General features: G+C 35.7%; 5 non-coding genes across 5 annotated transcripts; all 5 read right to left on the bottom strand.

Moving 5' to 3' along the window:
• Positions 1–3,308: 3,308 nt before the first annotated feature.
• On the bottom strand, positions 3,309–3,391 carry TRNAL-UAG (transfer RNA leucine (anticodon UAG)). The gene has a single exon. It is a non-coding gene; the product is annotated as a tRNA-Leu (tRNA).
• A 995-nt stretch (positions 3,392–4,386) lies between these two features.
• On the bottom strand, positions 4,387–4,459 carry TRNAF-GAA (transfer RNA phenylalanine (anticodon GAA)). The gene has a single exon. It is a non-coding gene; the product is annotated as a tRNA-Phe (tRNA).
• An 835-nt stretch (positions 4,460–5,294) lies between these two features.
• On the bottom strand, positions 5,295–5,377 carry TRNAL-UAG (transfer RNA leucine (anticodon UAG)). Its single transcript has one exon. It is a non-coding gene; the product is annotated as a tRNA-Leu (tRNA).
• Positions 5,378–7,299: 1,922 nt separating this feature from the next.
• On the bottom strand, positions 7,300–7,382 carry TRNAL-UAG (transfer RNA leucine (anticodon UAG)). The gene has a single exon. It is a non-coding gene; the product is annotated as a tRNA-Leu (tRNA).
• Positions 7,383–23,220: 15,838 nt separating this feature from the next.
• TRNAL-AAG (transfer RNA leucine (anticodon AAG)) lies at positions 23,221–23,303 on the bottom strand. Its single transcript has one exon. It is a non-coding gene; the product is annotated as a tRNA-Leu (tRNA).
• Positions 23,304–24,914: the final 1,611 nt, after the last annotated feature.

Below are 24,914 nucleotides of genomic sequence, written 5' to 3'. Positions count from 1 at the left end.
TCAAATTAAAGATGACGGACCTGTGTGGAGCTTGTGTTTTTTGCCTTTTTGACTTTGTCCACAGCATATTTTTTAAGGACATTTGTCTCAGTAATGCCTCAGTGTTTCAAAGTCAAACAAGCTGACTATAATCATTCAGCTAGTGTCTGATAAGTGCTGTCTGTTTCAGCTATCAGGTTACCTTTTAATCCTCTTACAGCTAAGTCAATCTGAAATAAAACAAAATAGAGGAAAAATTACTAAAAAAAATTCATGTGTTCAAAAGGAAAAAGTTACCGTTTCTCAAATTTTTAACATTTTGTTTTCTGTAGATAGTTAAGATTTTTAGGCCTTTTGATCATGATCAGTCCATGTGCTTTGTTTAATATCTCCTTAAAATGTAAACGGTGAAGAAAAAGCATTTTGCCGAAACCTGGGATTGGACTAGGGACCTTTAGATCTTCAGTCTAACGCTCTCCCAACTGAGCTATTTCGGCCATATCTATACGTTTTCTGGGGGGTTTGACACTCTGCAAATGTCAAGTGTCACACCTGGAGGGATATATTATAATTTTTCATTTGACTGTTTTTTGAAGCATGTTTTCTATTTGAAACGCCTTCCATTTTGCTGTACATATTTAATAACATTCATTGACTATTTGTGAATGAGTAGAAAAAGACAGCAATTTTGCCATTGAATTTTTACATTTTCAGTTTGTCTCCATGCACCAGTATAATTCTGACCCTGTGCTTCTAGAATAGGTCATGGTCACACATAAAACACAATTTGCATGCATAATGTTACATCAAGTTTTATTTTTTATGAGATGCAAACAATTGGAGCAAAAAAGAGACAAAAATTTAGAGAAAATATTTTATTGATTGTTAAAAGTGAGACCATTTGTCCCAAAATGTGCTGAAACATGTCAGAATGACATGGGCATTTCACATTTTTTAAACTATGATTACCAACTTGTTAAGTTTTTGTTTATTAAGTATCGTTATGGTCTATTGATGTATGAGGTGAAAACTATGAAAGTAGACTTACCAGCAAATCCGTTTCTAGATATATTTCATGACAGCACTGTAGAAGGTTGATTCCCTACCCTAATAGGGACAGAGAACAAAAAGAGGTGAAATAGTCCCTCCTCATTGACTGTCCAAAGGATTTTTCTAGTGCCAAAAGAACAACAGACATATGCACAAAAAATCTGTTTGATGTTCCTAGAGTTCTTTTTTGAGAGGACAAATTCAGATTCACTCCAAAGACTCTCAGGAAATTTTTCAAAACCACATTACTAAGTTTTGTTTGACCTCATCTAATCAATAAATGAAGATAAAGTTTCTTGAAATTAAATGTTGATGTCAGAAGTGGGATTTGAACCCACGCCTCCAGGGGAGACTGCGACCTGAACGCTGCGCTTTAGACCGCTCGGCCATCCTGACTTCGATATGCAATTGGAACTTAACTCCTTCCATGCTAGTCAGCAGAAATGTTACCATTCCTTGTGATTACAAACTTGTCACACCACCCCAAAAAAGTCAATAAATAACATTTTTTATATGCGTACTTTTCGTCTGCATTAATTTTTAAACCTCCATTTATTTTGTTTGGATATTAGAAATGTTAGATTTCTCACAAATACGGTGATGCACCACATTTCTTCAGAAACTACTGTTTGGCCACACAGCAGGGCTTTGAAAGGAAGAGCCCTATTTGGGTTTTGCAATGCAGATTTTGCAGGAATACCTTGCAGATGAAATTTGCAGAGTACCAAAACAGCAGAAAACCTCCCAAAGTGACCACATTTTAGAAATTATTTTGCACAATGAGTTAATCAACACCTGCAATTACTATTGTCAGCCTATAGGTGTTTTCACTCTGAACCATCCAGCATTGCAAGTATGCCAGTTTAGTGCCCAGCTTTTGCTTGCAGAGGCAAGCAACCCATACATTTTTAAGTGGGCTCTACTCACTGGAGCAATGTCAAATATGTAGATGCTTTGTCTCACCATTAAAGTAGAAACCTCCTATATTTCAAATTAAAGATGACGGACCTGTGTGGAGCTTGTGTTTTTTGCCTTTTTGACTTTGTCCACAGCATATTTTTTAAGGACATTTGTCTCAGTAATGCCTCAGTGTTTCAAAGTCAAACAAGCTGACTATAATCATTCAGCTAGTGTCTGATAAGTGCTGTCTGTTTCAGCTATCAGGTTACCTTTTAATCCTCTTACAGCTAAGTCAATCTGAAATAAAACAAAATAGAGGAAAAATTACTAAAAAACATTCATGTGTTCAAAAGGAAAAAGTTACCGTTTCTCAAATTTTTAACATTTTGTTTTCTGTAGATAGTTAAGATTTTTAGGCCTTTTGATCATGATCAGTCCATGTGCTTTGTTTAATATCTCCTTAAAATGTAAATGGTGAAGAAAAAGCATTTTGCCGAAACCCAGGACCTTTAGTCTAACGCTCTCCCAACTGAGCTATTTCGGCCATATCTATACATTTTCTGGGGGGTTTGACACTCTGCAAATGTCAAGTGTCACACCTGGAGGGATATATTATAATTTTTCATTTGACTGTTTTTTGAAGCATGATTTCTATTTGAAACACCTTCCATTTTGCTGTACATATTTAATAACATTCATTAACTATTTGTGAATGAGTAGAAAAAGACAGCAATTTTGCCATTGAATTTTTACATTTTCAGTTTGTCTCCATGCACCAGTATAATTCTGACCCTGTGCTTCTAGAATAGGTCATGGTCGCACATAAAACACAATTTGCATGCATAATGTTACATCAAGTTTTATTTTTTATGAGATGCAAACAATTGGAGCAAAAAAGAGACAAAAATTTAGAGAAAATATTTTATTGATTGTTAAAAGTGAGACCATTTGTCCCAAAATGTGCTGAAACATGTCAGAATGACATGGGCATTTCACATTTTTTAAACTATGATTACCTACTTGTTAAGTTTTTGTTTATTAAATATCGTTATGGTCTATTGATGTATGAGGTGAAAACTATGAAAGTAGACTTACCAGCAAATCCGTTTCTAGATATATTTCATGACAGCACTGTAGAAGGTTGATTCCCTACCCTAATAGGGACAGAGAACACAAAGAGGTGAAATAGTCCCTCCTCATTGACTGTCCAAAGGATTTTTCTAGTGCCAAAAGAACAACAGACATATGCACAAAAAATCTGTTTGATGTTCCTAGAGTTCTTTTTTGAGAGGACAAATTCAGATTCACTCCAAAGACTCTCAGGAAATTTTTCAAATCCACATTACATGAAGATAAAGTTTCTTGAAATTAAATGTTGATGTCAGAAGTGGGATTTGAACCCACGCCTCCAGGGGAAACTGCAACCTAAACGCAGCGCCTTAGACCACTCGGCCATCTTGACTTCGATATGCAATTGGAACTTAACTCCTTCCATGCTAGTCAGCAGAAATGTTACCATTCCTTGTGATTAAAAACTTGTCACACCACCCCAAAAAAGTCAATAAATAACATTTTTTATATGCGTACTTTTCGTCTGCATTAATTTTTAAACCTCCATTTATTTTGTTTGGATATTAGAAATGTTAGATTTCTCACAAATGCGGTGATGCACCACATTTCTTCAGAAACTACTGTTTGGCCACACAGCAGGGCTTTGAAAGGAAGAGCCCTATTTGGGTTTTGCAATGCAGATTTTGCAGGAATACCTTGCAGATGAAATTTGCAGAGTACCAAAACAGCAGAAAACCTCCCAAAGTGACCACATTTTAGAAATTATTTTGCACAATGAGTTAATCAACACCTGCAATTACTATTGTCAGCCTATAGGTGTTTTCACTCTGAACCATCCAGCATTGCAAGTATGCCAGTTTAGTGCCCAGCTTTTGCTTGCAGAGACAAGCAACCCATACATTTTTAAGTGGGCTCTACTCACTGGAGCAATGTCAAATATGTAGATGCTTTGTCTCACCATTAAAGTAGAAACCTCCTATATTTCAAATTAAAGATGACGGACCTGTGTGGAGCTTGTGTTTTTTGCCTTTTTGACTTTGTCCACAGCATATTTTTTAAGGACATTTGTCTCAGTAATGCCTCAGTGTTTCAAAGTCAAACAAGCTGACTATAATCATTCAGCTAGTGTCTGATAAGTGCTGTCTGTTTCAGCTATCAGGTTACCTTTTAATCCTCTTACAGCTAAGTCAATCTGAAATAAAACAAAATAGAGGAAAAATTACTAAAAAACATTCATGTGTTCAAAAGGAAAAAGTTACCGTTTCTCAAATTTTTAACATTTTGTTTTCTGTAGATAGTTAAGATTTTTAGGCCTTTTGATCATGATCAGTCCATGTGCTTTGTTTAATATCTCCTTAAAATGTAAACGGTGAAGAAAAAGCATTTTGCCGAAACCCGGGATTGGACCAGGGACCTTTAGATCTTCAGTCTAACGCTCTCCCAACTGAGCTATTTCGGCCATATCTATACATTTTCTGGGGGGTTTGACACTCTGCAAATGTCAAGTGTCACACCTGGAGGGATATATTATAATTTTTCATTTGACTGTTTTTTGAAGCATGATTTCTATTTGAAACGCCTTCCATTTTGCTGTACATATTTAATAACATTCATTAACTATTTGTGAATGAGTAGAAAAAGACAGCAATTTTGCCATTGAATTTTTACATTTTCAGTTTGTCTCCATGCACCAGTATAATTCTGACCCTGTGCTTCTAGAATAGGTCATGGTCGCACATAAAACACAATTTGCATGCATAATGTTACATCAAGTTTTATTTTTTATGAGATGCAAACAATTGGAGCAAAAAAGAGACAAAAATTTAGAGAAAATATTTTATTGATTGTTAAAAGTGAAACCATTTGTCCCAAAATGTGCTGAAACATGTCAGAATGACATGGGCATTTCACATTTTTTAAACTATGATTACCTACTTGTTAAGTTTTTGTTTATTAAATATCGTTATGGTCTATTGATGTATGAGGTGAAAACTATGAAAGTAGACTTACCAGCAAATCCGTTTCTAGATATATTTCATGACAGCACTGTAGAAGGTTGATTCCCTACCCTAATAGGGACAGAGAACACAAAGAGGTGAAATAGTCCCTCCTCATTGACTGTCCAAAGGATTTTTCTAGTGCCAAAAGAACAACAGACATATGCACAAAAAATCTGTTTGATGTTCCTAGAGTTCTTTTTTGAGAGGACAAATTCAGATTCACTCCAAAGACTCTGAGGAAATTTTTCAAAACCACATTACATGAAGATAAAGTTTCTTGAAATTAAATGTTGATGTCAGAAGTGGGATTTGAACCCACGCCTCCAGGGGAAACTGCAACCTAAACGCAGCGCCTTAGACCACTCGGCCATCTTGACTTCGATATGCAATTGGAACTTAACTCCTTCCATGCTAGTCAGCAGAAATGTTACCATTCCTTGTGATTAAAAACTTGTCACACCACCCCAAAAAAGTCAATAAATAACATTTTTTATATGCGTACTTTTCGTCTGCATTAATTTTTAAACCTCCATTTATTTTGTTTGGATATTAGAAATGTTAGATTTCTCACAAATGCGGTGATGCACCACATTTCTTCAGAAACTACTGTTTGGCCACACAGCAGGGCTTTGAAAGGAAGAGCCCTATTTGGGTTTTGCAATGCAGATTTTGCAGGAATACCTTGCAGATGAAATTTGCAGAGTACCAAAACAGCAGAAAACCTCCCAAAGTGACCACATTTTAGAAATTATTTTGCACAATGAGTTAATCAACACCTGCAATTACTATTGTCAGCCTATAGGTGTTTTCACTCTGAACCATCCAGCATTGCAAGTATGCCAGTTTAGTGCCCAGCTTTTGCTTGCAGAGACAAGCAACCCATACATTTTTAAGTGGGCTCTACTCACTGGAGCAATGTCAAATATGTAGATGCTTTGTCTCACCATTAAAGTAGAAACCTCCTATATTTCAAATTAAAGATGACGGACCTGTGTGGAGCTTGTGTTTTTTGCCTTTTTGACTTTGTCCACAGCATATTTTTTAAGGACATTTGTCTCAGTAATGCCTCAGTGTTTCAAAGTCAAACAAGCTGACTATAATCATTCAGCTAGTGTCTGATAAGTGCTGTCTGTTTCAGCTATCAGGTTACCTTTTAATCCTCTTACAGCTAAGTCAATCTGAAATAAAACAAAATAGAGGAAAAATTACTAAAAAACATTCATGTGTTCAAAAGGAAAAAGTTACCGTTTCTCAAATTTTTAACATTTTGTTTTCTGTAGATAGTTAAGATTTTTAGGCCTTTTGATCATGATCAGTCCATGTGCTTTGTTTAATATCTCCTTAAAATGTAAACGGTGAAGAAAAAGCATTTTGCCGAAACCCGGGACCTTTAGATCTTCAGTCTAACGCTCTCCCAACTGAGCTATTTCGGCCATATCTTTACATTTTCTGGGGGGTTTGACACTCTGCAAATGTCAAGTGTCACACCTGGAGGGATATATTATAATTTTTCATTTGACTGTTTTTTGAAGCATGATTTCTATTTGAAACGCCTTCCATTTTGCTGTACATATTTAATAACATTCATTAACTATTTGTGAATGAGTAGAAAAAGACAGCAATTTTGCCATTGAATTTTTACATTTTCAGTTTGTCTCCATGCACCAGTATAATTCTGACCCTGTGCTTCTAGAATAGGTCATGGTCGCACATAAAACACAATTTGCATGCATAATGTTACATCAAGTTTTATTTTTTATGAGATGCAAACAATTGGAGCAAAAAAGAGACAAAAATTTAGAGAAAATATTTTATTGATTGTTAAAAGTGAGACCATTTGTCCCAAAATGTGCTGAAACATGTCAGAATGACATGGGCATTTCACATTTTTTAAACTATGATTACCTACTTGTTAAGTTTTTGTTTATTAAATATTGTTATGGTCTATTGATGTATGAGGTGAAAACTATGAAAGTAGACTTACCAGCAAATCCGTTTCTAGATATATTTCATGACAGCACTGTAGAAGGTTGATTCCCTACCCTAATAGGGACAGAGAACACAAAGAGGTGAAATAGTCCCTCCTCATTGACTGTCCAAAGGATTTTTCTAGTGCCAAAAGAACAACTGACATATGCACAAAAAATCTGTTTGATGTTCCTAGAGTTCTTTTTTGAGAGGACAAATTCAGATTCACTCCAAAGACTCTCGGGAAATTTTTCAAAACCACATTACTAAGTTTTGTTTGACCTCATCTAATCAATAAATGAAGATAAAGTTTCTTGAAATTAAATGTTGATGTCAGAAGTGGGATTTGAACCCACGCCTCCAGGGGAAACTGCAACCTAAACGCAGCGCCTTAGACCACTCTGCCATCTTGACTTCGATATGAAATTGGAACTTAACTCCTTCCATGCTAGTCAGCAGAAATGTTACCATTCCTTGTGATTAAAAACTTGTCACACCACCCCAAAAAAGTCAATAAATAACATTTTTTATATGCGTACTTTTCGTCTGCATTAATTTTTAAACCTCCATTTATTTTGTTTGGATATTAGAAATGTCAGATTTCTCACAAATGCGGTGATGCACCACATTTCTTCAGAAACTACTGTTTGGCCACACAGCAGGGCTTTGAAAGGAAGAGCCCTATTTGGGTTTTGCAATGCAGATTTTGCAGGAATACCTTGCAGATGAAATTTGCAGAGTACCAAAACAGCAGAAAACCTCCCAAAGTGACCACATTTTAGAAATTATTTTGCACAATGAGTTAATCAACACCTGCAATTACTATTGTCAGCCTATAGGTGTTTTCACTCTGAACCATCCAGCATTGCAAGTATGCCAGTTTAGTGCCCAGCTTTTGCTTGCAGAGGCAAGCAACCCATACATTTTTAAGTGGGCTCTACTCACTGGAGCAATGTCAAATATGTAGATGCTTTGTCTCACCATTAAAGTAGAAACCTCCTATATTTCAAATTAAAGATGACGGACCTGTGTGGAGCTTGTGTTTTTTGCCTTTTTGACTTTGTCCACAGCATATTTTTTAAGGACATTTGTCTCAGTAATGCCTCAGTGTTTCAAAGTCAAACAAGCTGACTATAATCATTCAGCTAGTGTCTGATAAGTGCTGTCTGTTTCAGCTATCAGGTTACCTTTTAATCCTCTTACAGCTAAGTCAATCTGAAATAAAACAAAATAGAGGAAAAATTACTAAAAAACATTCATGTGTTCAAAAGGAAAAAGTTACCGTTTCTCAAATTTTTAACATTTTGTTTTCTGTAGATAGTTAAGATTTTTAGGCCTTTTGATCATGATCAGTCCATGTGCTTTGTTTAATATCTCCTTAAAATGTAAACGGTGAAGAAAAAGCATTTTGCCGAAACCCGGGATTGGACCAGGGACCTTTAGATCTTCAGTCTAATGCTCTCCCAACTGAGATATTTCGGCCATATCTATACATTTTCTGGGGGGTTTGACACTCTGCAAATGTCAAGTGTCACACCTGGAGGGATATATTATAATTTTTCATTTGACTGTTTTTTGAAGCATGATTTCTATTTGAAACGCCTTCCATTTTGCTGTACATATTTAATAACATTCATTAACTATTTGTGAATGAGTAGAAAAAGACAGCAATTTTGCCATTGAATTTTTACATTTTCAGTTTGTCTCCATGCACCAGTATAATTCTGACCCTGTGCTTCTAGAATAGGTCATGGTCGCACATAAAACACAATTTGCATGCATAATGTTACATCAAGTTTTATTTTTTATGAGATGCAAACAATTGGAGCAAAAAAGAGACAAAAATTTAGAGAAAATATTTTATTGATTGTTAAAAGTGAGACCATTTGTCCCAAAATGTGCTGAAACATGTCAGAATGACATGGGCATTTCACATTTTTTAAACTATGATTACCTACTTGTTAAGTTTTTGTTTATTAAATATTGTTATGGTCTATTGATGTATGAGGTGAAAACTATGAAAGTAGACTTACCAGCAAATCCGTTTCTAGATATATTTCATGACAGCACTGTAGAAGGTTGATTCCCTACCCTAATAGGGACAGAGAACACAAAGAGGTGAAATAGTCCCTCCTCATTGACTGTCCAAAGGATTTTTCTAGTGCCAAAAGAACAACAGACATATGCACAAAAAATCTGTTTGATGTTCCTAGAGTTCTTTTTTGAGAGGACAAATTCAGATTCACTCCAAAGACTCTCGGGAAATTTTTCAAAACCACATTACATGAAGATAAAGTTTCTTGAAATTAAATGTTGATGTCAGAAGTGGGATTTGAACACACGCCTCCAGGGGAAACTGCGACCTGAACGCAGCGCCTTAGACCGCTCGGCCATCCTGACTTCGATATGAAATTGGAACTTAACTCCTTCCATGCTAGTCAGCAGAAATGTTACCATTCCTTGTGATTAAAAACTTGTCACACCACCCCAAAAAAGTCAATAAATAACATTTTTTATATGCGTACTTTTCGTCTGCATTAATTTTTAAACCTCCATTTATTTTGTTTGGATATTAGAAATGTTAGATTTCTCACAAATGCGGTGATGCACCACATTTCTTCAGAAACTACTGTTTGGCCACACAGCAGGGCTTTGAAAGGAAGAGCCCTATTTGGGTTTTGCAATGCAGATTTTGCAGGAATACCTTGCAGATGAAATTTGCAGAGTACCAAAACAGCAGAAAACCTCCCAAAGTGACCACATTTTAGAAATTATTTTGCACAATGAGTTAATCAACACCTGCAATTACTATTGTCAGCCTATAGGTGTTTTCACTCTGAACCATCCAGCATTGCAAGTATGCCAGTTTAGTGCCCAGCTTTTGCTTGCAGAGACAAGCAACCCATACATTTTTAAGTGGGCTCTACTCACTGGAGCAATGTCAAATATGTAGATGCTTTGTCTCACCATTAAAGTAGAAACCTCCTATATTTCAAATTAAAGATGACGGACCTGTGTGGAGCTTGTGTTTTTTGCCTTTTTGACTTTGTCCACAGCATATTTTTTAAGGACATGTGTCTCAGGAATGCCTCAGTGTTTCAAAGTCAAACAAGCTGACTATAATCATTCAGCTAGTGTCTGATAAGTGCTGTCTGTTTCAGCTATCAGGTTACCTTTTAATCCTCTTACAGCTAAGTCAATCTGAAATAAAACAAAATAGAGGAAAAATTACTAAAAAACATTCATGTGTTCAAAAGGAAAAAGTTACCGTTTCTCAAATTTTTAACATTTTGTTTTCTGTAGATAGTTAAGATTTTTAGGCCTTTTGATCATGATCAGTCCATGTGCTTTGTTTAATATCTCCTTAAAATGTAAACGGTGAAGAAAAAGCATTTTGCCGAAACCCGGGATTGGACTAGGGACCTTTAGATCTTCAGTCTAACGTTCTCCCAACTGAGCTATTTCGGCCATATCTATACATTTTCTGGGGGGTTTGACACTCTGCAAATGTCAAGTGTCACACCTGGAGGGATATATTATAATTTTTCATTTGACTGTTTTTTGAAGCATGATTTCTATTTGAAACGCCTTCCATTTTGCTGTACATATTTAATAACATTCATTGACTATTTGTGAATGAGTAGAAAAAGACAGCAATTTTGCCATTGAATTTTTACATTTTCAGTTTGTCTCCATGCACCAGTATAATTCTGACCCTGTGCTTCTAGAATAGGTCATGGTCGCACATAAAACACAATTTGCATGCATAATGTTACATCAAGTTTTATTTTTTATGAGATGCAAACAATTGGAGCAAAAAAGAGACAAAAATTTAGAGAAAATATTTTATTGATTGTTAAAAGTGAGACCATTTGTCCCAAAATGTGCTGAAACATGTCAGAATGACATGGGCATTTCACATTTTTTAAACTATGATTACCTACTTGTTAAGTTTTTGTTTATTAAGTATCGTTATGGTCTATTGATGTATGAGGTGAAAACTATGAAAGTAGACTTACCAGCAAATCCGTTTCTAGATATATTTCATGACAGCACTGTAGAAGGTTGATTCCCTACCCTAATAGGGACAGAGAACACAAAGAGGTGAAATAGTTCCTCCTCATTGACTGTCCAAAGGATTTTTCTAGTGCCAAAAGAACAACAGACATATGCACAAAAAATGTGTTTGATGTTCCTAGAGTTCTTTTTTGAGAGGACAAATTCAGATTCACTCCAAAGACTCTCAGGAAATTTTTCAAAACCACATTACTAAGTTTTGTTTGACCTCATCTAATCAATAAATGAAGATAAAGTTTCTTGAAATTAAATATTGATGTCAGAAGTGGGATTTGAACCCACGCCTCCAGGGGAGACTACGACCTGAACGCTGCGCCTTTGACCGCTCGGCCATCCTGACTTCGATATGCAATTGGAACTTAACTCCTTCCATGCTAGTCAGCAGAAATGTTACCATTCCTTGTGATTACAAACTTGTCACACCACCCCAAAAAAGTCAATAAATAACATTTTTTATATGCGTACTTTTCGTCTGCATTAATTTTTAAACCTCCATTTATTTTGTTTGGATATTAGAAATGTTAGATTTCTCACAAATACGGTGATGCACCACATTTCTTCAGAAACTACTGTTTGACCACACAGCAGGGCTTTGAAAGGAAGAGCCCTATTTGGGTTTTGCAATGCAGATTTTGCAGGAATACCTTGCAGATGAAATTTGCAGAGTACCAAAATAGCAGAAAACCTCCCAAAGTGACCACATTTTAGAAATTATTTTGCACAATGAGTTAATCAACACCTGCAATTACTATTGTCAGCCTATAGGTGTTTTCACTCTGAACCATCCAGCATTGCAAGTATGCCAGTTTAGTGCCCAGCTTTTGCTTGCAGAGGCAAGCAACCCATACATTTTTAAGTGGGCTCTACTCACTGGAGCAATGTCAAATATGTAGATGCTTTGTCTCACCATTAAAGTAGAAACCTCCTATATTTCAAATTAAAGATGACGGACCTGTGTGGAGCTTGTGTTTTTTGCCTTTTTGACTTTGTCCACAGCATATTTTTTAAGGACATTTGTCTCAGTAATGCCTCAGTGTTTCAAAGTCAAACAAGCTGACTATAATCATTCAGCTAGTGTCTGATAAGTGCTGTCTGTTTCAGCTATCAGGTTACCTTTTAATCCTCTTACAGCTAAGTCAATCTGAAATAAAACAAAATAGAGGAAAAATTACTAAAAAACATTCATGTGTTCAAAAGGAAAAAGTTACCGTTTCTCAAATTTTTAACATTTTGTTTTCTGTAGATAGTTAAGATTTTTAGGCCTTTTGATCATGATCAGTCCATGTGCTTTGTTTAATATCTCCTTAAAATGTAAACGGTGAAGAAAAAGCATTTTGCCGAAACGCGGGACCTTTAGATCTTCAGTCTAACGCTCTCCCAACTGAGCTATTTCGGCCATATCTATACATTTTCTGGGGGGTTTGACACTCTGCAAATGTCAAGTGTCACACCTGGAGGGATATATTATAATTTTTCATTTGACTGTTTTTTGAAGCATGATTTCTATTTGAAACGCCTTCCATTTTGCTGTACATATTTAATAACATTCATTAACTATTTGTGAATGAGTAGAAAAAGACAGCAATTTTGCCATTGAATTTTTACATTTTCAGTTTGTCTCCATGCACCAGTATAATTCTGACCCTGTGCTTCTAGAATAGGTCATGGTCGCACATAAAACACAATTTGCATGCATAATGTTACATCAAGTTTTATTTTTTATGAGATGCAAACAATTGGAGCAAAAAAGAGACAAAAATTTAGAGAAAATATTTTATTGATTGTTAAAAGTGAGACCATTTGTCCCAAAATGTGCTGAAACATGTCAGAATGACATGGGCATTTCACATTTTTTAAACTATGATTACCTACTTGTTAAGTTTTTGTTTATTAAGTATCGTTATGGTCTATTGATGTATGAGGTGAAAACTATGAAAGTAGACTTACCAGCAAATCCGTTTCTAGATATATTTCATGACAGCACTGTAGAAGGTTGATTCCCTACCCTAATAGGGACAGAGAACACAAAGAGGTGAAATAGTCCCTCCTCATTGACTGTCCAAAGGATTTTTCTAGTGCCAAAAGAACAACAGACATATGCACAAAAAATCTGTTTGATGTTCCTAGAGTTCTTTTTTGAGAGGACAAATTCAGATTCACTCCAAAGACTCTCAGGAAATTTTTCAAAACCACATTACATGAAGATAAAGTTTCTTGAAATTAAATGTTGATGTCAGAAGTGGGATTTGAACTCACGCCTCCAGGGGAAACTGCAACCTAAACGCAGCGCCTTAGACCACTCTGCCATCCTGACTTTGATATGCAATTGGAACTTAACTCCTTCCATGCTAGTCAGCAGAAATGTTACCATTTCTTGTGATTAAAAACTTGTCACACCACCCCAAAAAAGTCAATAAATAACATTTTTTATATGCGTACTTTTCGTCTGCATTAATTTTTAAACCTCCATTTATTTTGTTTGGATATAAGAAATGTTAGATTTCTCACAAATGCGGTGATGCACCACATTTCTTCAGAAACTACTGTTTGGCCACACAGCAGGGCTTTGAAAGGAAGAGCCCTATTTGGGTTTTGCAATGCAGATTTTGCAGGAATACCTTGCAGATGAAATTTGCAGAGTACCAAAACAGCAGAAAACCTCCCAAAGTGACCACATTTTAGAAATTATTTTGCACAATGAGTTAATCAACACCTGCAATTACTATTGTCAGCCTATAGGTGTTTTCACTCTGATCCAGCATTGCAAGTATGCCAGTTTAGTGCCCAGCTTTTGCTTGCAGAGACAAGCAACCCATACATTTTTAAGTGGGCTCTACTCACTGGAGCAATGTCAAATATGTAGATGCTTTGTCTCACCATTAAAGTAGAAACCTCCTATATTTCAAATTAAAGATGACGGACCTGTGTGGAGCTTGTGTTTTTTGCCTTTTTGACTTTGTCCACAGCATATTTTTTAAGGACATTTGTCTCAGTAATGCCTCAGTGTTTCAAAGTCAAACAAGCTGACTATAATCATTCAGCTAGTGTCTGATAAGTGCTGTCTGTTTCAGCTATCAGGTTACCTTTTAATCCTCTTACAGCTAAGTCAATCTGAAATAAAACAAAATAGAGGAAAAATTACTAAAAAACATTCATGTGTTCAAAAGGAAAAAGTTACCGTTTCTCAAATTTTTAACATTTTGTTTTCTGTAGATAGTTAAGATTTTTAGGCCATTTGATCATGATCAGTCCATGTGCTTTGTTTAATATCTCCTTAAAATGTAAACAGTGAAGAAAAAGCATTTGGCCGAAACCCGGGATTGGACCAGGGACCTTTAGATCTTCAGTCTAACGCTCTCCCAACTGAGCTATTTCGGCCATATCTATACATTTTCTGGGGGGTTTGACACTCTGCAAATGTCAAGTGTCACACCTGGAGGTATATATTATAATTTTTCATTTGACTGTTTTTTGAAGCATGATTTCTATTTGAAACGCCTTCCATTTTGCTGTACATATTTAATAACATTCATTAACTATTTGTGAATGAGTAGAAAAAGACAGCAATTTTGCCATTGAATTTTTACATTTTCAGTTTGTCTCCATGCACCAGTATAATTCTGACCCTGTGCTTCTAGAATAGGTCATGGTCGCACATAAAACACAATTTGCATGCATAATGTTACATCAAGTTTTATTTTTTATGAGATGCAAATATTTGGAGCAAAAAAGAGACAAAAATGTAGAGAAAATATTTTATTGATTGTTAAAAGTGAGACCATTTGTCCCAAAATGTGCTGAAACATGTCAGAATGACATGGGCATTTCACATTTTTTAAACTATGATTACCTACTTGTTAAGTTTTTGTTTATTAAGTATCGTTATGGTCTATTGATGTATGAGGTGAAAACTATGAAAGTAGACTTACCAGCAAATCCGTTTCTAGATATATTTCATGACAGCACTGTAGAAGGTTGATTCCCTACCCTAATAGGGACAGAGAACACAAAGAGGTGAAATAGTCCCTCCTCATTGACTGTCCAAAGGATTTTTCTAGTGCCAAAAGAACAACAGACATATGCACAAAAAATCTGTTTGATGTTCCTAGAGTTCTTTTTTGAGAGGACAAATTCAGATTCACTCCAAAGACTCTCAGGAAATTTTTCAAAACCACATTACATGAAGATAAAGTTTCTTGAAATTAAATGTTGATGTCAGAAGTGGAATTTGAACCCACGCCTCCAGGGGAGACTGCGACCTGCACGCAGCGCCTTAGACCACTCGGCCATCCTGACTTTGATATGCAATTGGAACTTAACTCCTTCCATGCTAGTCAGCAGAAATGTTACCATTTCTTGTGATTAAAAACTTGTCACACCACCCCAAAAAAGTCAATAAATAACATTTTTTATATGCGTACTTTTCGTCTGCATTAATTTTTAAACCTCCATTTATTTTGTTTGGATATTAGAAATGTTAGATTTCTCACAAATACGGTGATGCACCACATTTCTTCAGAAACTACTGTTTGGCCACACAGCAGGGCTTTGAAAGGAAGAGCCCTATTTGGGTTTTGCAATGCAGATTTTGCAGGAATACCTTGCAGATGAAATTTGCAGAGTACCAAAACAGCAGAAAACCTCCCAAAGTGACCAAATTTTAGAAATTATTTTGCACAATGAGTTAATCAACACCTGCAATTACTATTGTCAGCCTATAGGTGTTTTCACTCTGATCCATCCAGCATTGCAAGTATGCCAGTTTAGTGCCCAGCTTTTGCTTGCAGAGACAAGCAACCCATACATTTTTAAGTTGGCTCTACTCACTGGAGCAATGTCAAATATGTAGATGCTTTGTCTCACCATTAAAGTAGAAACCTCCTATATTTCAAATTAAAGATGACGGACCTGTGTGGAGCTTGTGTTTTTTGCCTTTTTGACTTTGTCCACAGCATATTTTTTAAGGACATTTGTCTCAGTAATGCCTCAGTGTTTCAAAGTCAAACAAGCTGACTATAATCATTCAGCTAGTGTCTGATAAGTGCTGTCTGTTTCAGCTATCAGGTTACCTTTTAATCCTCTTACAGCTAAGTTAATCTGAAATAAAACAAAATAGAGGAAAAATTACTAAAAAACATTCATGTGTTCAAAAGGAAAAAGTTACCGTTTCTCAAATTTTTCACATTTTGTTTTCTGTAGATAGTTAAGATTTTTAGGCCTTTTGATCATGATCAGTCCATGTGCTTTGTTTAATATCTCCTTAAAATGTAAATGGTGAAGAAAAAGCATTTTGCTGAAACCCGGGACCTTTAGATCTTCAGTCTAACGCTCTCCCAACTGAGATATTTCGGCCATATCTATACATTTTCTGGGGGGTTTGACACTCTGCAAATGTCAAGTGTCACACCTGGAGGGATATATTATAATTTTTCATTTGACTGTTTTTTGAAGCATGATTTCTATTTGAAACGCCTTCCATTTTGCTGTACATATTTAATAACATTCATTAACTATTTGTGAATGAGTAGAAAAAGACAGCAATTTTGCCATTGAATTTTTACATTTTCAGTTTGTCTCCATGCACCAGTATAATTCTGACCCTGTGCTTCTAGAATAGGTCATGGTCGCACATAAAACACAATTTGCATGCATAATGTTACATCAAGTTTTATTTTTTATGAGATGCAAACAATTGGAGCAAAAAAGAGACAAAAATTTAGAGAAAATATTTTATTGATTGTTAAAAGTGAGACCATTTGTCCCAAAATGTGCTGAAACATGTCAGAATGACATGGGCATTTCACATTTTTTAAACTATGATTACCTACTTGTTAAGTTTTTGTTTATTAAGTATCGTTATGGTCTATTGATGTATGAGGTGAAAACTATGAAAGTAGACTTACCAGCAAATCCGTTTCTAGATATATTTCATGACAGCACTGTAGAAGGTTGATTCCCTACCCTAATAGGGACAGAGAACACAAAGAGGTGAAATAGTCCCTCCTCATTGACTGTCCAAAGGATTTTTCTAGTGCCAAAAGAACAACAGACATATGCACAAAAAATCTGTTTGATGTTCCTAGAGTGTTCTTTTTTGAGAGGACAAATTCAGATTCACTCCAAAGACTCTCAGGAAATTTTTCAAAACCACATTACTAAGTTTTGTTTGACCTCATCTAATCAATAAATGAAGATAAAGTTACTTGAAATTAAATGTTGATGTCAGAAGTGGGATCTGAACCCACTCCTCCAGGGGAGACTGCGACCTGAACGCTGCGCCTTTGACCGCTCGGCCATCCTGACTTCAATATGCAATTGGAATTTAACTCCTTCCATGCTAGTCAGCAGAAATGTTACCATTCCTTGTGATTACAAACTTGTCACACCACCCCAAAAAAGTCAATAAATAACATTTTTTATATGCGTACTTTTCGTCTGCATTAATTTTTAAACCTCCATTTATTTTGTTTGGATATAAGAAATGTTAGATTTCTCACAAATGCGGTGATGCACCACATTTCTTCAGAAACTACTGTTTGGCCACACAGCAGGGCTTTGAAAGGAAGAGCCCTATTTAGGTTTTGCAATGCAGATTTTGCAGGAATACCTTGCAGATGAAATTTGCAGAGTACCAAAACAGCAGAAAACCTCCCAAAGTGACAACATTTTAGAAATTATTTTGCACAATGAGTTAATCAACACCTGCAATTACTATTGTCAGCCTATAGGTGTTTTCACTCTGATCCATCCAGCATTGCAAGTATGCCAGTTTAGTGCCCAGCTTTTGCTTGCAGAGACAAGCAACCCATACATTTTTAAGTTGGCTCTACTCACTGGAGCAATGTCAAATATGTAGATGCTTTGTCTCACCATTAAAGTAGAAACCTCCTATATTTCAAATTAAAGATGACGGACCTGTGTGGAGCTTGTGTTTTTTGCCTTTTTGACTTTGTCCACAGCATATTTTTTAAGGACATTTGTCTCAGTAATGCCTCAGTGTTTCAAAGTCAAACAAGCTGACTATAATCATTCAGCTAGTGTCTGATAAGTGCTGTCTGTTTCAGCTATCAGGTTACCTTTTAATCCTCTTACAGCTAAGTCAATCTGAAATAAAACAAAATAGAGGAAAAATTACTAAAAAACATTCATGTGTTCAAAAGGAAAAAGTTACCGTTTCTCAAATTTTTAACATTTTGTTTTCTGTAGATAGTTAAGATTTTTAGGCCTTTTGATCATGATCAGTCCATGTGCTTTGTTTAATATCTCCTTAAAATGTAAACGGTGAAGAAAAAGCATTTTGCCGAAACGCGGGACCTTTAGATCTTCAGTCTAACGCTCTCCCAACTGAGCTATTTCGGCCATATCTATACATTTTCTGGGGGGTTTGACACTCTGCAAATGTCAAGTGTCACACCTGGAGGGATATATTATAATTTTTCATTTGACTGTTTTTTGAAGCATGATTTCTATTTGAAACGCCTTCCATTTTGCTGTACATATTTAATAACATTCATTAACTATTTGTGAATGAGTAGAAAAAGACAGCAATTTTGCCATTGAATTTTTACATTTTCAGTTTGTCTCCATGCACCAGTATAATTCTGACCCTGTGCTTCTAGAATAGGTCATGGTCGCACATAAAACACAATTTGCATGCATAATGTTACATCAAGTTTTATTTTTTATGAGATGCAAACAATTGGAGCAAAAAAGAGACAAAAATTTAGAGAAAATATTTTATTGATTGTTAAAAGTGAGACCATTTGTCCCAAAATGTGCTGAAACATGTCAGAATGACATGGGCATTTCACATTTTTTAAACTATGATTACCTACTTGTTAAGTTTTTGTTTATTAAGTATCGTTATGGTCTATTGATGTATGAGGTGAAAACTATGAAAGTAGACTTACCAGCAAATCCGTTTCTAGATATATTTCATGACAGCACTGTAGAAGGTTGATTCCCTACCCTAATAGGGACAGAGAACACAAAGAGGTGAAATAGTCCCTCCTCATTGACTGTCCAAAGGATTTTTCTAGTGCCAAAAGAACAACCGACATATGCACAAAAAATCTGTTTGATGTTCCTAGAGTTCTTTTTTGAGAGGACAAATTCAAATTCACTCGAAAGACTCTCAGGAAATTTTTCAAAACCACATTACTAAGTTTTGTTTGACCTCATCTAATCAATAAATGAAGATAAAGTTTCTTGAAATTAAATGTTGATGTCAGAAGTGGGATCTGAACCCACGCCTCCAGGGGAGACTGCGACCTGAACGCTGCGCCTTAGACCGCTCGGCCATCCTGACTTCGATATGCAATTGGAACTTAACTCCTTCCATGCTAGTCAGCAGAAATGTTACCATTCCTTGTGATTACAAACTTGTCACACCACCCCAAAAAAGTCAATAAATAACATTTTTTATATGCGTACTTTTCGTCTGCATTAATTTTTAAACCTCCATTTATTTTGTTTGGATATTAGAAATGTTAGATTTCTCACAAATACGGTGATGCACCACATTTCTTCAGAAACTACTGTTTGGCCACACAGCAGGGCTTTGAAAGGAAGAGCCCTATTTGGGTTTTGCAATGCAGATTTTGCAGGAATACCTTGCAGATGAAATTTGCAGAGTACCAAAACAGCAGAAAACCTCCCAAAGTGACCACATTTTAGAAATTATTTTGCACAATGAGTTAATCAACACCTGCAATTACTATTGTCAGCCTATAGGTGTTTTCACTCTGAACCATCCAGCATTGCAAGTATGCCAGTTTAGTGCCCAGCTTTTGCTTGCAGAGACAAGCAACCCATACATTTTTAAGTGGGCTCTACTCACTGGAGCAATGTCAAATATGTAGATGCTTTGTCTCACCATTAAAGTAGAAACCTCCTATATTTCAAATTAAAGATGACGGACCTGTGTGGAGCTTGTGTTTTTTTGCCTTTTTGACTTTGTCCACAGCATATTTTTTAAGGACATTTGTCTCAGTAATGCCTCAGTGTTTCAAAGTCAAACAAGCTGACTATAATCATTCAGCTAGTGTCTGATAAGTGCTGTCTGTTTCAGCTATCAGGTTACCTTTTAATCCTCTTACAGCTAAGTCAATCTGAAATAAAACAAAATAGAGGAAAAATTACTAAAAAACATTCATGTGTTCAAAAGGAAAAAGTTACCGTTTCTCAAATTTTTAACATTTTGTTTTCTGTAGATAGTTAAGATTTTTAGGCCTTTTGATCATGATCAGTCCATGTGCTTTGTTTAATATCTCCTTAAAATGTAAATGGTGAAGAAAAAGCATTTTGCCGAAACACGGGACCTTTAGATCTTCAGTCTAACGCTCTCCCAACTGAGATATTTCGGCCATATCTATACATTTTCTCGGGGGTTTGACACTCTGCAAATGTCAAGTGTCACACCTGGAGGGATATATTATAATTTTTCATTTGACTGTTTTTTGAAGCATGATTTCTATTTGAAACGCCTTCCATTTTGCTGTACATATTTAATAACATTCATTAACTATTTGTGAATGAGTAGAAAGAGACAGCAATTTTGCCATTGAATTTTTACATTTTCAGTTTGTCTCCATGCACCAGTATAATTCTGACCCTGTGCTTCTAGAATAGGTCATGGTCGCACATAAAACACAATTTGCATGCATAATGTTACATCAAGTTTTATTTTTTATGAGATGCAAACAATTGGAGCAAAAAAGAGACAAAAATTTAGAGAAAATATTTTATTGATTGTTAAAAGTGAGACCATTTGTCCCAAAATGTGCTGAAACATGTCAGAATGACATGGGCATTTCACATTTTTTAAACTATGATTACCTACTTGTTAAGTTTTTGTTTATTAAGTATCGTTATGGTCTATTGATGTATGAGGTGAAAACTATGAAAGTAGACTTACCAGCAAATCCGTTTCTAGATATATTTCATGACAGCACTGTAGAAGGTTGATTCCCTACCCTAATAGGGACAGAGAACACAAAGAGGTGAAATAGTCCCTCCTCATTGACTGTCCAAAGGATTTTTCTAGTGCCAAAAGAACAACAGACATATGCACAAAAAATCTGTTTGATGTTCCTAGAGTTCTTTTTTGAGAGGACAAATTCAGATTCACTCCAAAGACTCTCAGGAAATTTTTCAAAACCACATTACATGAAGATAAAGTTTCTTGAAATTAAATGTTGATGTCAGAAGTGGGATTTGAAACCACGCCTCCAGGGGAGACTGCGACCTGAACGCAGCGCCTTAGACCGCTCGGCCATCTTGACTTCGATATGCAATTGGAAATTAACTCCTTCCATGCTAGTCAGCAGAAATGTTACCATTTCTTGTGATTAAAAACTTGTCACACCACCCCAAAAAAGTCAATAAATAACATTTTTTATATGCGTACTTTTCGTCTGCATTAATTTTTAAACCTCCATTTATTTTGTTTGGATATTAGAAATGTTAGATTTCTCACAAATGCGGTGATGCACCACATTTCTTCAGAAACTACTGTTTGGCCACACAGCAGGGCTTTGAAAGGAAGAGCCCTATTTGGGTTTTGCAATGCAGATTTTGCAGGAATACCTTGCAGATGAAATTTGCAGAGTACCAAAACAGCAGAAAACCTCCCAAAGTGACCACATTTTAGAAATTATTTTGCACAATGAGTTAATCAACACCTGCAATTACTATTGTCAGCCTATATGTGTTTTCACTCTGAACCATCCAGCATTGCAAGTATGCCAGTTTAGTGCCCAGCTTTTGCTTGCAGAGACAAGCAACCCATACATTTTTAAGTGGGCTCTACTCACTGGAGCAATGTCAAATATGTAGATGCTTTGTCTCACCATTAAAGTAGAAACCTCCTATATTTCAAATTAAAGATGACGGACCTGTGTGGAGCTTGTGTTTTTTTGCCTTTTTGACTTTGTCCACAGCATATTTTTTAAGGACATTTGTCTCAGTAATGCCTCAGTGTTTCAAAGTCAAACAAGCTGACTATAATCATTCAGCTAGTGTCTGATAAGTGCTGTCTGTTTCAGCTATCAGGTTACCTTTTAATCCTCTTACAGCTAAGTCAATCTGAAATAAAACAAAATAGAGGAAAAATTACTAAAAAACATTCATGTTTTCAAAAGGTAAAAGTTACCGTTTCTCAAATTTTTAACATTTTGTTTTCTGTAGGTAGTTAAGATTTTTAGGCCTTTTGATCATGATCAGTCCATGTGCTTTGTTTAATATCTCCTTAAAATGTAAATGGTGAAGAAAAAGCATTTTGCCGAAACCCGGGACCTTTAGATCGTCAGTCTAACGCTCTCCCAACTGAGCTATTTCGGCCATATCTATACATTTTCTGGGGGGTTTGACACTCTGCAAATGTCAAGTGTCACACCTGGAGGGATATATTATAATTTTTCATTTGACTGTTTTTTGAAGCATGATTTCTATTTGAAACGCCTTCCATTTTGCTGTACATATTTAATAACATTCATTAACTATTTGTGAATGAGTAGAAAAAGACAGCAATTTTGCCATTGAATTTTTACATTTTCAGTTTGTCTCCATGCACCAGTATAATTCTGACCCTGTGCTTCTAGAATAGGTCATGGTCGCACATAAAACACAATTTGCATGCATAATGTTACATCAAGTTTTATTTTTTATGAGATGCAAACAATTGGAGCAAAAAAGAGACAAAAATTTAGAGAAAATATTTTATTGATTGTTAAAAGTGAGACCATTTGTCCCAAAATGTGCTGAAACATGTCAGAATGACATGGGCATTTCACATTTTTTAAACTATGATTACCTACTTGTTAAGTTTTTGTTTATTAAGTATCGTTATGGTCTATTGATGTATGAGGTGAAAACTATGAAAGTAGACTTACCAGCAAATCCGTTTCTAGATATATTTCATGACAGCACTGTAGAAGGTTGATTCCCTACCCTAATAGGGACAGAGAACACAAAGAGGTGAAATAGTCCCTCCTCATTGACTGTCCAAAGGATTTTTCTAGTGCCAAAAGAACAACAGACATATGCACAAAAAATCTGTTTGATGTTCCTAGAGTTCTTTTTTGAGAGGACAAATTCAGATTCACTCCAAAGACTCTCAGGAAATTTTTCAAAACCACATTACATGAAGATAAAGTTTATTGAAATTAAATGTTGATGTCAGAAGTGGGATTTGAACCCACGCCTCTAGGGGAGACTACGACCTTAACGCAGCGCCTTAGACCACTCGGCCATCCTGACTTCGATATGCAATTGGAACTTAACTCCTTCCATGCTAGTCAGCAGAAATGTTACCATTCCTTGTGATTAAAAGCTTGTCACACCACCCCAAAAAAGTAAATAAATAACATTTTTTATATGCGTACTTTTCGTCTGCATTAATTTTTAAACCTCCATTTATTTTGTTTGGATATTAGAAATGTTAGATTTCTCACAAATGCGGTGATGCACCACATTTCTTCAGAAACTACTGTTTGGCCACACAGCAGGGCTTTGAAAGGAAGAGCCCTATTTGGGTTTTGCAATGCAGATTTTGCAGGAATACCTTGCAGATGAAATTTGCAGAGTACCAAAACAGCAGAAAACCTCCCAAAGTGACCACATTTTAGAAATTATTTTGCACAATGAGTTAATCAACACCTGCAATTACTATTGTCAGCCTATAGGTGTTTTCACTCTGAACCATCCAGCATTGCAAGTATGCCAGTTTAGTGCCCAGCTTTTGCTTGCAGAGACAAGCAACCCATACATTTTTAAGTGGGCTCTACTCACTGGAGCAATGTCAAATATGTAGATGCTTTGTCTCACCATTAAAGTAGAAACCTCCTATATTTCAAATTAAAGATGACGGACCTGTGTGGAGCTTGTGTTTTTTGCCTTTTTGACTTTGTCCACAGCATATTTTTTAAGGACATTTGTCTCAGTAATGCCTCAGTGTTTCAAAGTCAAACAAGCTGACTATAATCATTCAGCTAGTGTCTGATAAGTGCTGTCTGTTTCAGCTATCAGGTTACCTTTTAATCCTCTTACAGCTAAGTTAATCTGAAATAAAACAAAATAGAGGAAAAATTACTAAAAAACATTCATGTGTTCAAAAGGAAAAAGTTACCGTTTCTCAAATTTTTAACATTTTGTTTTCTGTAGATAGTTAAGATTTTTAGGCCTTTTGATCATGATCAGTCCATGTGCTTTGTTTAATATCTCCTTAAAATGTAAATGGTGAAGAAAAAGCATTTTGCCGAAACCCGGGACCTTTAGATCTTCAGTCTAACGCTCTCCCAACTGAGCTATTTCAGCCATATCTATACATTTTCTGGGGGGTTTGACACTCTGCAAATGTCAAGTGTCACACCTGGAGGGATATATTATAATTTTTCATTTGACTGTTTTTTGAAGCATGATTTCTATTTGAAACGCCTTCCATTTTGCTGTACATATTTAATAACATTCATTAACTATTTGTGAATGAGTAGAAAAAGACAGCAATTTTGCCATTGAATTTTTACATTTTCAGTTTGTCTCCATGCACCAGTATAATTCTGACCCTGTGCTTCTAGAATAGGTCATGGTCGCACATAAAACACAATTTGCATGCATAATGTTACATCAAGTTTTATTTTTTATGAGATGCAAACAATTGGAGCAAAAAAGAGACAAAAATTTAGAGAAAATATTTTATTGATTGTTAAAAGTGAGACCATTTGTCCCAAAATGTGCTGAAACATGTCAGAATGACATGGGCATTTCACATTTTTTAAACTATGATTACCTACTTGTTAAGTTTTTGTTTATTAAGTATCGTTATGGTCTATTGATGTATGAGGTGAAAACTATGAAAGTAGACTTACCAGC

This window comes from Dendrobates tinctorius, unplaced genomic scaffold, assembly GCF_039654945.1.
Source record: "Dendrobates tinctorius isolate UK_male_01 unplaced genomic scaffold, ASM3965494v1 ptg000350l, whole genome shotgun sequence".
NCBI classification, from domain to species: Eukaryota; Metazoa; Chordata; class Amphibia; order Anura; family Dendrobatidae; genus Dendrobates; species Dendrobates tinctorius.
This window is presented reverse-complemented; position numbering and strand designations above follow the sequence as displayed.